Source organism: Argopecten irradians, chromosome 13 (assembly GCF_041381155.1).
Source record: "Argopecten irradians isolate NY chromosome 13, Ai_NY, whole genome shotgun sequence".
In the NCBI taxonomy this organism is placed as follows: Eukaryota; Metazoa; Mollusca; class Bivalvia; order Pectinida; family Pectinidae; genus Argopecten; species Argopecten irradians.
The window spans coordinates 26,484,643-26,499,119 of record NC_091146.1 but is presented as its reverse complement, the minus strand read 5'-3'; the positions used below and the strand labels follow the sequence as shown (position 1 = coordinate 26,499,119).

General features: G+C 32.1%; 1 protein-coding gene across 1 annotated transcript in view; it reads right to left on the bottom strand.

The window, feature by feature from the left end:
• The window catches only part of LOC138306353 (uncharacterized), a 155,902-nt gene that overhangs the window by 108,216 nt on the left and 33,209 nt on the right, over window positions 1-14,477 (bottom strand). The gene's annotated exons all lie outside the window — the stretch shown is intronic.

The following is a 14,477-nucleotide window of genomic DNA, read 5'->3' as shown; positions in this document are numbered from 1 at the left end:
CATGCTTATACTTAGTATTTTCAGAGTAATTGATAAAAAAGAATAAGCTTAACGTACGATTCCATTGATTTCCAATGGATTATTTATTTTCAATTCAATAAGCAACGCAGACGTCTCTATTGTACCGAAATCAAAACGTCGGGTTTGCTTGCCATTCTTTTATTTGTTTTCTTCATAGAATGAAGAAAAAAATCTGCCCATCAAAACGTCGGATTTACAATGTAGTATGAAAACACATATATAAACATTAATTTGATTGAAATTAATACATGTAATATATTTATTTTCGAGAAATGTACATCTATATTTGGGTTTGTTTTGTTGACAAATCGATATTACATATCTTAAAGTAGTTAAATTATTTTGTTTTTTTTATGATACTGTTCCAATGAAATGGTCAACGATAACTCATTGTACGAGTTATCAAGATGATTTATTACCCTTCTCTTATTCACTCTTGGCTATGTGTTTCAATATGTATGTAATTAATGTAAATGGTTTCAAAATATATATAAGAGAGGATCCACAAACAATTATACGACTTGTTCACATGAGAGTGTGGGGGGTATATCATGCGCTTGAGTGACATCAATGTTACCTGGGCGGAATTGAGTGATGATGATGTACCGGTTTTGCACTGCTTATACCATGGTGAAATATCGCTGACAAATCTTTCCATGACCACGTGTATACCTGCTCTCTTGTAATTAATCAGAGTATATCACCTATGATCTTATACGAAATATCTCTGTTGATCAATTTAATACGCTGTTTGTTAGCTTTTATTGATTAAGGATAGTTATGCTGAAATAGATTCTGTAATTCATGTGAACTTAAGTATTAGTTATACATTATCAATTAAGAAAGAAAAGATACAACGCTTAATTCAAATATGTTTCCTTAGAAGGTGTTCGTATCCAATGTCCACACTCAAGTCGACAAAAATACATTTTGGACCGAAGCATAGCCTATCAACAAATCAGTTAAAATCTTAATTGTTTATATTTTGTTAGATTCAGTGAGTTTCCTCTTTTATTAAATAATCTCTATCTAGAATATAAAATTAATAAATATATACTATGTATACTATTAATTTAAGAAATGTATTCTAAAATGGTAAATTGTAAATTGGTGAAGTGTGTGATATCAAAAGGCCAAAGCTATCTTTATCAATTCAGATAAATTAATCAGCTTAAAGTGACTGTGTGTAAGATGAATGTAAGCTTTGGAACGAATACTTTCACAAATGAAGTGAAATGAATAAAGCATTTTAGCTGATTTTACAACTTGAAATGTTGTGAAAGGATGTTTAATGACGATATTTCAGTCTGGTGAGGGTATATTGAATGGTTGCATACAAGTATACAGTATGATGACTAATGAGGGCATACGTTTGTAGTGTGATGACTGATGAAATCATATTTTATAAACTTACAGTTTTTAGGATTGATGAGGGCATTATCTTATTAAAATACATAAAGAAGATTGATGAGGGCATACATTTGCAGTGTTAGGACTGATAAGATAAGGACAATATACATAATTTTATAAGTTTTACAGTTTTATGACTGATAAGGGCATTATCTTATAAATTTACAGTGTGAGGACTAATCAGGGGATTATCTTCTAAATTTACACTTAAATGACTGAAGAGGACATTTTCTTATAGATTGACAGTTTAAGATCTGATGAGGGCATTACCTTTTAAATTTGAAATAAGTGGACTGATGAGGACATTATCTTATAAATTTACAGTGTGAAGAATGATAAAGCCATCATCTTATAATAATACAGTTTGAAGACTGATGAGGTCATAAATCTACAGTTTGAGGACTGATGAGGGAATTATCTTATAAATTTACAGAAGGAGAACTGATGAGGAAATTATCTTATAGAATTACACTTTAAAGCCTGATGAGGGCATTATCTTATAAATTTACAGTAAGAGGACTGAATTGGACATTATTTTATAGATTTACAGTTTTAGGACTGATGATGTCATTATCTTATAAAATTACAGTAAGAGGACTGATGAGGGCATACATTTACAGTGTGAGGACTGATGAGGACATTATCTTATATATTTACATTTTTATGTCTGATGAGGGCATTATCTTATAGATTTACAGTTTTAGGACTGATGCTTGCAATATCTTATACATTTACAGTAAGAGGACTGATGAAGGTATAAATTGACAGTGTGAGGACTGATGAGGACAATATCTTATAAATATACAGAAAGAAGACTGATGAGGACATTATCTTATAGATTTACATTTTTAGGTCTGATGAGGGCAATATCTTATAAATTTACAGTAAGATGACCGAATTTGACATTATCTTATAGATTTACATTTTTAAGGACTGATGCTGGCAATATATTATACATTTACAGTAAGAGGACTGATGAAGGCATACATTTACAGTGTGAGAAACTGATGAGGACATTATCTTTTAAGTTTGAGGTGAGGAGTGGTGAGCGCAACGTATATTCGATGTTCTCTGACTTTGAGAGCGAGCATACTGTTATAGTTTGGAATGTTATGGAATAAAGTATTTTCTCTATTTTCAAATAAATGTTCTTAATTGTTTTCACTGTTTTGTCTTAGCATATCAGAGTTATCCCCATTGCGGGAAGGTATCAGTTGTGATATCACTATTTTGTGAGCAAAATAGCAGAATTGATCTAAAACTTACATACACATGACATCACAATCAATACCAATCCAAAAGGACAGATACATATGTATAATTCTTTATAATACAATGATGAATTTACGGAAATAATGATTTTTTACCCTGTCTTGTGTCTCTGTCATATCGGATATTATATAAATACAAGTATGAAAATTAAAAAGGAAAAAATATTAAGAGGTCGTGCCAATAAGCATAAAGCTTTAGGTGGAAAGTGAATAAATAGAAATTCAAAATATATACTTAAGAGTATATTTGATTAAAATAAATCATCAATAAACAATCCAAAATTATAGGATGGTTGCTATGGTAACAGTAAAATGCCACATCCCTGACTTCCCAAAATTGACGAAAAATGTGTATCTTTTTGTTGAAAAATTATGGAAAATCCGTACATTTGCCATGCAATTTATATTACTGGGGATCATTAATGGATGTTTAAGTAATGAAAGAAAAAATAAAATTGGGTAGAAAAATCAATCTGTTTTCTTATTGGATGAATGAAATTTGGTCATTTTTGCACATTTTTACTAGAAAAATAGGGTCATTTCTGTTTTTTTTTATTCTTTCAATGTTGTATTTGTTTCATTCAAAAAATAAAATATCACTGCTGGAAGCTTATTGAGTATGCTTTAAATTAATAAATTATATAAAAAGTGAAAGTTTAGAACCATTTGTCATTGAAAATGTCCCTAGCAACACTATTTATTCCTTAGCAACAGCTTATTATTACTTATATTTCTACTGCCTCCTCTTTCAAATAGAAATAATTATATTGTCACTATAATATGTGAACTTCTCTGTGACCTTGCTTGACACCAAAAATACAGTTTATTTCTTTCACCAAACCATATAATATATACTATATGTAAATGGATTTGAGGGAAAGGGCAGATACAGAAACAAAACTGCATCAATAGAAATTCTTTTGTCAACTTTTATTCAGCTGATATAAATATAAAAAGGCATCACACTATACACATATGCCCTCATCAGTCATCACACTGAAAACTTGTGCCCTCATCAGTCATCACACAATAAACGTATGTCCTCATCTGTCATCACACTGTAAACTTATGCCCTCATTAATCATCACACTGTTAACTTATGCCCTCATCAATCATCACTCTGTAAACTTATGCCCTCATCAATCATTACCCTGTAAACATATGCCCTAAGCAGTCATCACACTGCAATATTATGTTCCCATCATTACTGAGACATCAGTCATCAGAGTGTAAATGTATGCCTTCATCACACTATAGATTTTCCTTCTCATCAGTCATAATTACTTGACTGTAAACATACACTTATTACATCAGCCATCACACAATAAACTTGTAGGCCATCATTCAACATACCCTCACCAGACTGAAATATCTTTATTAAACATCCTTTCAGAGCATTTGATGTCCTCATTATAAAAATTCAACTAAAATGTTATGTTCATATGGCTTGATAACAGATCTCTGTAGACTCATTTTTGTGAATGTATCTGTTCCAAACTGAAATTACAACCAACACATTTTACGGTAATTAATTTATCTGAATTAATAAGCATCACTTATGACAGAATGTCTTTTATATTTCAGAAATTGAATAATAGAGATAAGTTAAATACTGCACTGTATGCATTGGGTATCATCGTGCATTTGTTCCATAGACAGTGAAAATATCAGAATGGACTAGCGTGTTATACATGATACACTGCTTTGCTTGGTTTACCCTCTGGGCTCTGATCGTACCGCGTTCCTTCTTCTATAGAATTGCTAAATTAAGAAAGAAATTCGATTTCAATGACAAATTTCCAGGAATTCTTCAAGATGTATGTCTTCCGTTACTTGGTGCATAGTGTGCATTACTTCGACATAGCTAAATCATTCCGGATATAACCATCATCGAATATATTGGTCTTTATTTAGAATATCACACGGTTGTGACCGTTGAAACTGGTTTTGCTATCATAACTGTCTATATCTGGTTACCTCAAATAAAAGTAATGATAACAAGTGATCTATTGCGTATGTTAAAGAAAAAAAAAAAAATTATTGCTCCGTATGTACAAACATGTAACACGGATCGTTTAGTCTGGAGCTTATACATTTGCCGTTTTTTTACATGTTGACTTGATACAATTGCAAGTCCACGTTTACAAAGTAAAGTGCTTAATGCTACAAATGTTTAATATAAAGTCTATAAAAATAGTTAAAACAATGATGCAGATAATAACAGCCTTCATATATTCCTGTCTTATAAACATATTATCTGCAAAACACTTTATATCAATCCTTGTCGAATTTAGGAAGAAAAGGAAATTACACTCTTAAATCAAACAAAATGAAACCAGGACCAAGGCATGACCTAACTACAAATCAAGCAACATGTTATTTCTTCAGTTTTTTTCAATCTAATAGATTAAGTAGAATTATATAGAAAATGATAGATTTTACTTAAAACTTATAATAGATACGTTTTCATAAAACGGAATGTACTCATCTCAGGAGGTGTTGCTGTGTGAAATGATTTTTCTTCATTTATTAACAAAAATCATTTCCGCGTTTCGCACTATCAGTTACTAAATTTAATGATACATTTTATTCTACATTTTTGAAGCAATGACTTCATATTTTAGCAGCTAAATTACTACAACGTAATCATATATTCCATGCCTCTATTTGTGTCATATTATGTCAATTAACATTAGTGTATTCATATATAGCGGTTTATTTTATTTTGCCAAAATCTGTACATGCTTTCAACCACACACGACTTTGTCTATTCTAGATTGGCATTCGGTTATTACGGTTTCCAAATTGCCGTACATCGGAACAACAAAAAAGTATTGTTTTAATATTAACTTCACAACTTGAGTGTGTAATGTAGCATCCTAGCACTTAGTTGAACGCAAGTTACAGCACTGTGTGCACAAACTATACTCTACACCAATACGTATTTTAATAGAACCCGTAAATAGAAGAGAACGATTATAATAATCACATATAAAGTTTTAGGAATCCCTCAGTGTTTATATATTGCCGTGTCGGATTTAAGTCGACTGACATTATTTTTCCTTCATTCTATATTGATATCGAGATCAAGCTTTATCATCAGACACCAGAGATGGACATCTATAGTTCAGTTTGTTTCGTTGACAAATCTATATTATATATATCTTAAAGTGGTTAAATTATTTTGTTTTTATGATACTGTTCAGATGAAATGATCAACGATAACTCATTGTACGAGTTATCAAGATGATTTATCATTCTTCTCTTATTCATTCTTGGCTATGTAATAAATGTAAATGGTTTCAAAATATGATTAAATAGGATCCACAAACAATTATACAAGTTGTTCACATGGGTATCCCATCCGTTCAAGTGACATTAGTGTTACCTGGACGGAAGTAAGTGCTGATGATGTACCAGTTTTGCACTGCTTATATCATGGTGGAATTTGCTGTTATCAACTATAAAATATGAAATATCGCTGACAAATCATTCCATGACCACGTCTATATCTGCCCTCTTGTAATTAACCAGAGTATATCAACTATCATCTGATACGAAATAGCCATGTTGATCAATTTTAGACGCTGTTTGTTTGTTTGTATTTATTAAGGATACTTAAATGCCGCCACATGTTCTGTAATGTATGTGAACTGAAGTATTAGTTTTACATTATCAATGAAGAAAGAAAGGATACAACACTTATGTCAGATATGTTTCCTTATAGCTGTTCGTCTCCGAATTACACACTCAAGTCGGCCATCAATCATTCTGGACCAAGGCATAGCCTTACAACAAATCAGTTAAAATCTGATTTGTTTATATTTTGTTAAAATCTGGAATGAAGTGTATACATCTTACGAGGTATGCATACATTTCAATAAGCGAGTTTTCCTCATTTATTAAAAATCATAAAATATGAGATTAATAAATATATACTATTAATTAAAGATGCTCCGCCACCAACATAGCATAAAAGATGCCCATCATTTGAACAATAACTGATGTATAATCGTGTATATATGTGTCATATTAACAAAAAATGCATATGAAATAGTTCGTTTTACTTTTGATGCATACACAATCAGTACTTAATTTCATATAGGACAAAGTGCGACGGAATTTTTCGGGACGCAATTAATTATTTTTAATATTTCTTTAATATTTCTAAGTAAAATTGGAATCTCAATTTTTCAATGGTGGTAATTGTGTAAAGAAAGTAACTTTTGTTACTGAAGAAAAATACCAATTTCTCTGCACCTGTTTTGATAGTGAGAAGATACCATTCGCCAGCGGTGGAAAATCTTTAAAGCAATGTATTCTAAAATATTTGAAAATGGAAACGTGTTTATTATATGATAAAAGATAAACGTGTCTAATGCCTGCGAATGTTGTATCTGTAAGTGTAGGGAAATAATGTATATGCGATTTTTGGCCTAAAATACAAATTGACCGCATCCCTCCTCGAATGAATAATAACTTCCGCTAAGCGCTTTTTTCAGGTTACATAATCTCTGAACTTATCACACTTCCCTATTTGTTTTAATTGTTTGCTTCTGCGATGTCTTATATATTTCAGAAATCGGATAATGCACAGAAGAGGACTACGGTATACGTTGGGTATGGATGTACAGGTGTTCCATTGTGAAACTCTCAGACTTGATATGCGTGTTATACATGAAAGCACTGGTGTACTTGGTTCACCTTCTGGGCTCTGTTCATACCCCGGCCATTCTTACATAATTATCGTAGTAAATTAATCAAGTTCGAAATTCGTTTCCATGGATTCTTTAAGATGTATGCATTCCGTTATTTGGTGTATAATGAGTATTACTTCCAAATGACTAAACCATTCCCGAAATAACCATCATCGGAGACATAGGTCTCAATTGAGGATGTGACACAGTTGTGGCCCCAAGGATATACACTTATAGTTAAAACATGGATTTATAATTATTAGTGTATTTTAAGAAAAACCTCTCCTGAAAATGAACCTCATCAAGCAACGACGCGTATTAGCACATAAAACGATCGAATTAGTGCGAAATGTACGCATTAATGTATATAATTATAACGTTACTTATATATAAATACCTAACTCTCAAATCTTACTTGGAACCGAATTATTATTGTTCATTTCTATCAAATAATTATCTGAATCAAAAGTGGTATTTACCAGTAATGTTACTAATTAAGACATGGAGTTCTTTAGACATGTACTGTTTGGTTATTACAATTTGGCTGTTGATATCGGTTTCCGCAAGTGACCAAACTATTGTACATTTTTTTTGTTTTTTACTTCACACAAATCAAGCTTGATTTATTATCATAACTTGTATATGTGGTTATTTCAAATAAAAGTTCTGAGAAGAAGTTATCCATTGCGTAAGTTTAAAACCAAAATACAAATATATATTATATAAACCAGATAGAAAGTATCAAAGACAGAGTTTTGAATGTAACAGGGATATTTTTTTCTGGAACTTTTGAATTTGTCGTTTAGTGCACGTTTGACTTCTAACAAGTAAAAGCCCACCGTGCTTTAAGTGTACTTAAATATCTTTACAACTATATCTCATAATTCCATTGTAGGATAATGTGAAGATATTTGTAATGATCTTAAGTCCTTTATCGTGTCATTAGTTACTCAATTTATTGATGTATTTTATTCTACATTTCAGTACGTATTGTCTTGATTGTAGCAGCTAAAATAATGCAACACAGTCACATATATATTTCATTTCTCATTAAATGTCCTCTGATGTAAATCAACTGACGACCATTTGTTCCTTTATATATTATAAACCAGCAGATTCATTATTTTTGACTGCTTAATTTATCTGTCTTACTTCGTTAATCATAATGTTTAGATGCCATTCTTTTTTTATTTCTTAACACTATGTTCGCTGTTAATACTACCATATAAGTGTTTTTATATGTAACTATTATGTATTTTATGCCCAATGTGTAATTGCTTCCGACCAAACGCGTATTTGTCTATCATAGTTTTGCATTCGGTTATTGCGTTTACTAAATTGCAGTACATGTGAAGTATTATCTGGGCAACAAATCATTCTTGTTGTCTAGATAATACTTCACAAACTGGGTGTGTAATGTAGCATACTAGCACTTACTAGCACTAGCTGAAAGCAAGTTACAGCACTGTCAAACGGGTGTCGCTTTACTAAACCTTTTAGAAAATGAACAAGTTCAGTACTGTCAAAGACGCTTGTCGTTTTGCTTTAAAATAACATGGTTTCGCTTTGACATACTTATCATTGGTTTTCCATACATATGACCTGCAAATTTAATGCAAATATCCAATGAGATAGCAGAACTTGGAAATGGAGATGATCTAGATTTTGTTATCCTGTAACTGTCCCACATTCTGACGGATTACTACTGACGGACAAAGCGTCAATACAAATGCTTTTTCCGCCGCCAATGATCACGTGAATAAGATCCAGATTTGACGGAACTTTTTCTAACTTGACAACGGTGATTAGCCTTCCGTTGGATGAAACGTTCCGCTTAAAAGTGACATCATATTAATTGTCATTTTAACAAGCATAGAATCTCGTATCACGGTGTAGTCTTTCCCTTGACTCATGACAAAATTATGTATTGTAAAATTATTAATTGATGGGTAATTTCATTTTTTAGGTATTTGTATATAGTTTTAGCGATATTACATACTGAATACTGAATGAAATTACTAGTACTAATTTACGACTGCACTTTCAGATGTCCCATGTGAGTAAACAGATGGAGAAGAGAATGGCGGCTTACTAGGTAGACCACTTCAGGTATGCTCCATAAATTTGTGTGATTTGAACCAATTTCCAACGAAGTGTGAACTCAAAAACCTATCACTACGTGAATGTAACCTGCACATGAGCAATATTTGATGTCCAAAAGGAGCAAAAAACTACCATTTGACTAATCATCAGAACTCCAAATATGTAAAAGAACTCTGAAAGTGTAACTAGCCGTTCCGCTTGACTTATCAAGCATATTTAGGCTTCACCTGTATACATATGAAACAACGACAGGTAAACCGGTCAACATTCCAGTATCGACACTCGCGGTTACACGTGTTTATGTTATACACGCGCATGTACATTGTATAAGTGAACTTGTCACAAAAGTAAACAACCAATATGCCGGGAGGGGAGGATCCAGCAAAACGAATGAGAGAATCTAAGTAAAAGTCATGCAGAAGACGAAAGTCCCAACCACAATGTCTCGGAAAAAAAGCAAAGCAAACAAATAAATAAATAAAAACGACAAAAACCTCTTGATTTCTATACACACAAATCTTATGAAACTCCTGAAACTTCTGAAACTACAGAAACTGAAAACCGCAATACGACAGATGAACGCCTAGTTAGGATAGAAGCAATTCTTAATAAACTCCCTATAAAAGAGCACTAGTGTAATTTTGTTACTCTGGTACAACACAATAGAATATAATATTAAGCATATCCGGAAAAAGGTCATAAATGGTTCTCTCCATTACTACCAGCATAGTGAGATAAATGGCAAATTTATTCAAGACTAATTCATTTTTTAAATGTCCAAATTATTTTAAGCAAATAATCATTTGTTGTTTATAAGCTCATAAATTGTTTTTACCATGTCAGTACATAATCAGGGCTTACAGCCTAAGTAGACTTATTTTCTTCGTATTATCAGCTACTTCCGTTACCATCACTCAATATTAGACAAATACGACTATTTCCGGTTTTTAACTTCTAAGGTAAATACGAGGTAAAACATGAAGATTATATTTAATTGGTAAGTATTTTTTACATGTTTAACTGTAGAAATGTGATTTTTTTTCATCTTGGTTACTTCAGCTAGATTATTGTCTTATCAGTCATAGACAAGATAATACCATGTCTTAATGCTAGTAAATAAGGCTTCAAGAGATGAAACCGAGTGACAGTCTTGTACGATGCTTTTATGTGTTTTTGGCCTCTGTTTACGCATCTTAAAGAGTTTTCTGCCAGTCTTGATATCACATTGTCATAATAAAAACAAAGATATAACGTTATTGAAACATTAATCTATCCCACAAAAGTATTTTATTATTATTGTTATAATTACAAGGCACGGTTTCACTAAGATCTTCAGTGTATTCACCTTCGAAGGCACGGACAAGGACGAAGCAGTCTTTAGCTAGTTTGTTACTGGCGGGGGATGCCCCGGTTGTTCTCGCCTCGCGACGTTTCCTTAAGTAACCTTCCTTCACGGGGAAGTCGTCCCTCAAAATCGCAGTTTCAAACAGTTTATATCTCAGAGCTTCAAGTGTCTTTCCGTGTCAACACCAAAATAAAACTAACAGGCCTATTCAAGGACACGTCCTTGGCCTAGCTACTGTAAGATACTGACCATGTATATATCCGATGTAAATCCTCAGATATATTATTTATTCTGTAGTAATAGAGCTACATGTACATGTAGCCCTCGCCAGATATTGTGAATAGTTTGAATAGGCATGTTTGCATGATATATTAAAAAAAACGAAAAAAAAATTGCCGCCGGTGGTGAGAATAGAAAGATCAGAAGATCTGAACGTTAACACTAAACCAGATTTCTTCTTTTTTATATACAGTGATTTTTTTATAAGAAGCAGATAACATTGTTGTATGATATAGAGTATTTCCTTATAGGAAAAATTTAAAAAAAAATGTAAATGTAATGTGCATGTAGCTGTTGTTTCAGCATGAAGAAAAGTGAAAAAAGGATAATAACACATTGATAACAAATCACAAAGTTTTTTGTTGTTCTTTAATATACCTGGTATACGATAATCTTTGTTATTTTATTGATTTTTTTCTGATATGCTCGAACGTCGTTGAAGACACCCCCTGAGAGGAATGAGCTAGATTCGCCGAGACGAAGCACACGCTCGTGTTACGTTGATACGGAGAAAACGACAGTTTTCATTTTATACCATGGAATATCAACGTTATATTATGCATTGAGAAATTGTACAATACAATCTTTTTTAGATTATATCTTTCTACTGCGTATGCATCGTAAAATTCTACTAAGTTGCATGAAAAAAATCACGATAACTGCAGGTACAGGTATAGTAGGCCAAATGTTATACAATGTACAGTCGATGTAGAGAACAGATCCGATTTGATGCATTCAACTCAAATATAAAGAAATGAATGCTATAGCCGAAACCTTTTGGACTCAGAGATAATCAAAGATCGCTTTTTTAATGAATAAGAACAAATAAACACGAAAAAATCACGATAGCTGCTCGCAACCCAGTGGTACCGCGGTTCATCGATTTTCGACGGCGAAAGACCAAAATAGATTTTTTACACACAATGTCAAATATATTCAATTCAACGCATTAATTATATGTGTCAGAAGCATGTTAATGATGTTTTTTGTGCAATATTTCATGTAATTCATCTACTAAACGAAGCCTTGTATCCACAAACGCTGTAAGATTTACATTGTAGCCTACGTATGCCTACTGTTTCTTTTTGTCAAAGTGACGTTTAAATAATGAAATGTTCCAAGATAAAGTAACACCATTATTTTAAACTATGTTAAGCTGTATATGAGTGCAAATTGTCACCATAATACCGCAAATGAGTGCTTATTCAATCCTTCAAAACGTCAGCTTGCAAGGTCGAATCACCCGGGCTCATAGAGGACTAAAAAGTGACGTCATTGGAATGTTCGGGATCAAATCGTCAAATTTAGAAATGGTAATCAGAATAAAGAAATTAATCATTTATTTACTCACATCGCAATATTTTCATATCGCAACTGTTACAGGAAATTCTTATTACCTGGTATCGAGTTCTATGCCTGATTAATCTCGATATTTAGTGTTGAAAATATCTGGTTTATTGATATTATTCCGCTACTTTTGTTGAGTTTGAATTCGCAAATTCGAAGGGCGTCAGAACGCTTGTTTTCAACCGGAATCAACACCGTAGTGATAAAGACCTTCCAGGTGGATTTTTTTCATCGACATAAAAAGTTGATTTTCTCAAAAAGTAAGAAAAATAAAATACATTAATTTTGCTGGAACACTAAAAAAATCATTCTGATTTCGGAACAGTTGGAATCATGAAGATACCTCTAACAGTATTTTTATTATTATTATTATATATTATGTAAGTAATTATTGTCTTGCATTGCAGTGTAAATAGTTTTTTTAAAAATATTACTTGCAATAAATGTTTAATTTCGTAATATGTCGTGTAGTACTTTGTAACAGCGCTTTGTTAATGCATTAGTCCTAAGTTTACTGCCTGTTTTAGATTAAACATAATAGTGTTAAATATCAATATACATACATATTGCAATCTAATTGATTGAGACGGATATGATACAGGTGAACAATTGAGACTGCATTTAAGATGAAGATTTTAAAGTTATATTTAACCACAATACTGTAAATGATAAATTATTCTCTAGCAGTCTTTTATTTCATAATGTATTTCTTCTCTTTATAACTCGTGTCATAAAAGATCGAAATATTTTTGATTGTTCAAGTGGAAAAACTCTGATCAGTGTAATTATTGATATTGTTTTTTCTCTTCATGTATGTTTGTTATTACTATTATATGTTTTACTTGTCAATGTTGTATGTTTATATATGTAAAAATAAGCAGCCAGTGCCAAAGTTTGAAAAATCTTTATTTTTGTCCAATATCAAACATTATTGAAAGTAAGAATTCAGTACTACTTGTATAAAAATGTATTTTTTATCATTATGTCAGAAAGAATTCACATAGTATCTGCGAACTGCCAGGTTTTAGGTGTAACAGAAAAACGCTATGATATGCTCAATTATTTAAAATCAAATAATAGTAATTGCAATATTTTGTGTTTACAAGACACTCACTTAACTGTAGAACAAGAGAAAATAAATCACAGAGAAATATATTTACACTTGCTAGACTTGGTCACTATACGATAATACTAGCCGATTTTGTTTACCATAACTGCATGGTAACATTGAACTATGAACTTGAGTATAAAAATTTTCTATGCAACGTACAGGGGCTACTTTTTTTAAAAGAAACACATGGCTTTGTTTACATTTTGACGCAACATTACGTGTATATTGTTTTTTTCATAGAAATTTGGAAATATATGAACAATACATATATGTTTTATATTTATACATGATACAAACATTTTTTAAATTAACAATTGTATAAAGAAACGGGAAAAACTATCCCGACCGGGGCGACGTGCAGTGCTTTCACTTTTGTTAAAAATGATGGATGTCAAATGTAAACATTACATCTGTGTCTATGTTCGTCCTACGATCAAGTCTTTTGGGTGGACGGGCGTGAGACCCTCTGACAGAGGTCAGTTATAAACATATCCTCTTGTCTCTGTTCTTTGAGAATTTAATCGTGTGTTTTATAAAAACATGCACCGCTAGTAATCCACGTGTTGAAAGTTACGCGTCAACACAGCTACATTGTATCCATCGAACACAAGTGAAGTTATTCAATCTATCGATGGCGATGGACCTAAGCGTAGATTATATAATCACATGGCTTCCAAGGATGTAATGTCGTGAAGTCAGACGACAATCTCAAACACATTGAGCTACTTGAAAACCGGTTTTTGACAACTTGGGCAAACTCCAGTGTGTAAGCGTGCGTCAGCTTCGCCTTGCTGCACATCGGTCACCGAGTTCACACATGTGGCCGAGTACAAATACTTTGTTATTACGCTATATATTAACTTTTAGCAAAATTGAATATATATTTAAAAATC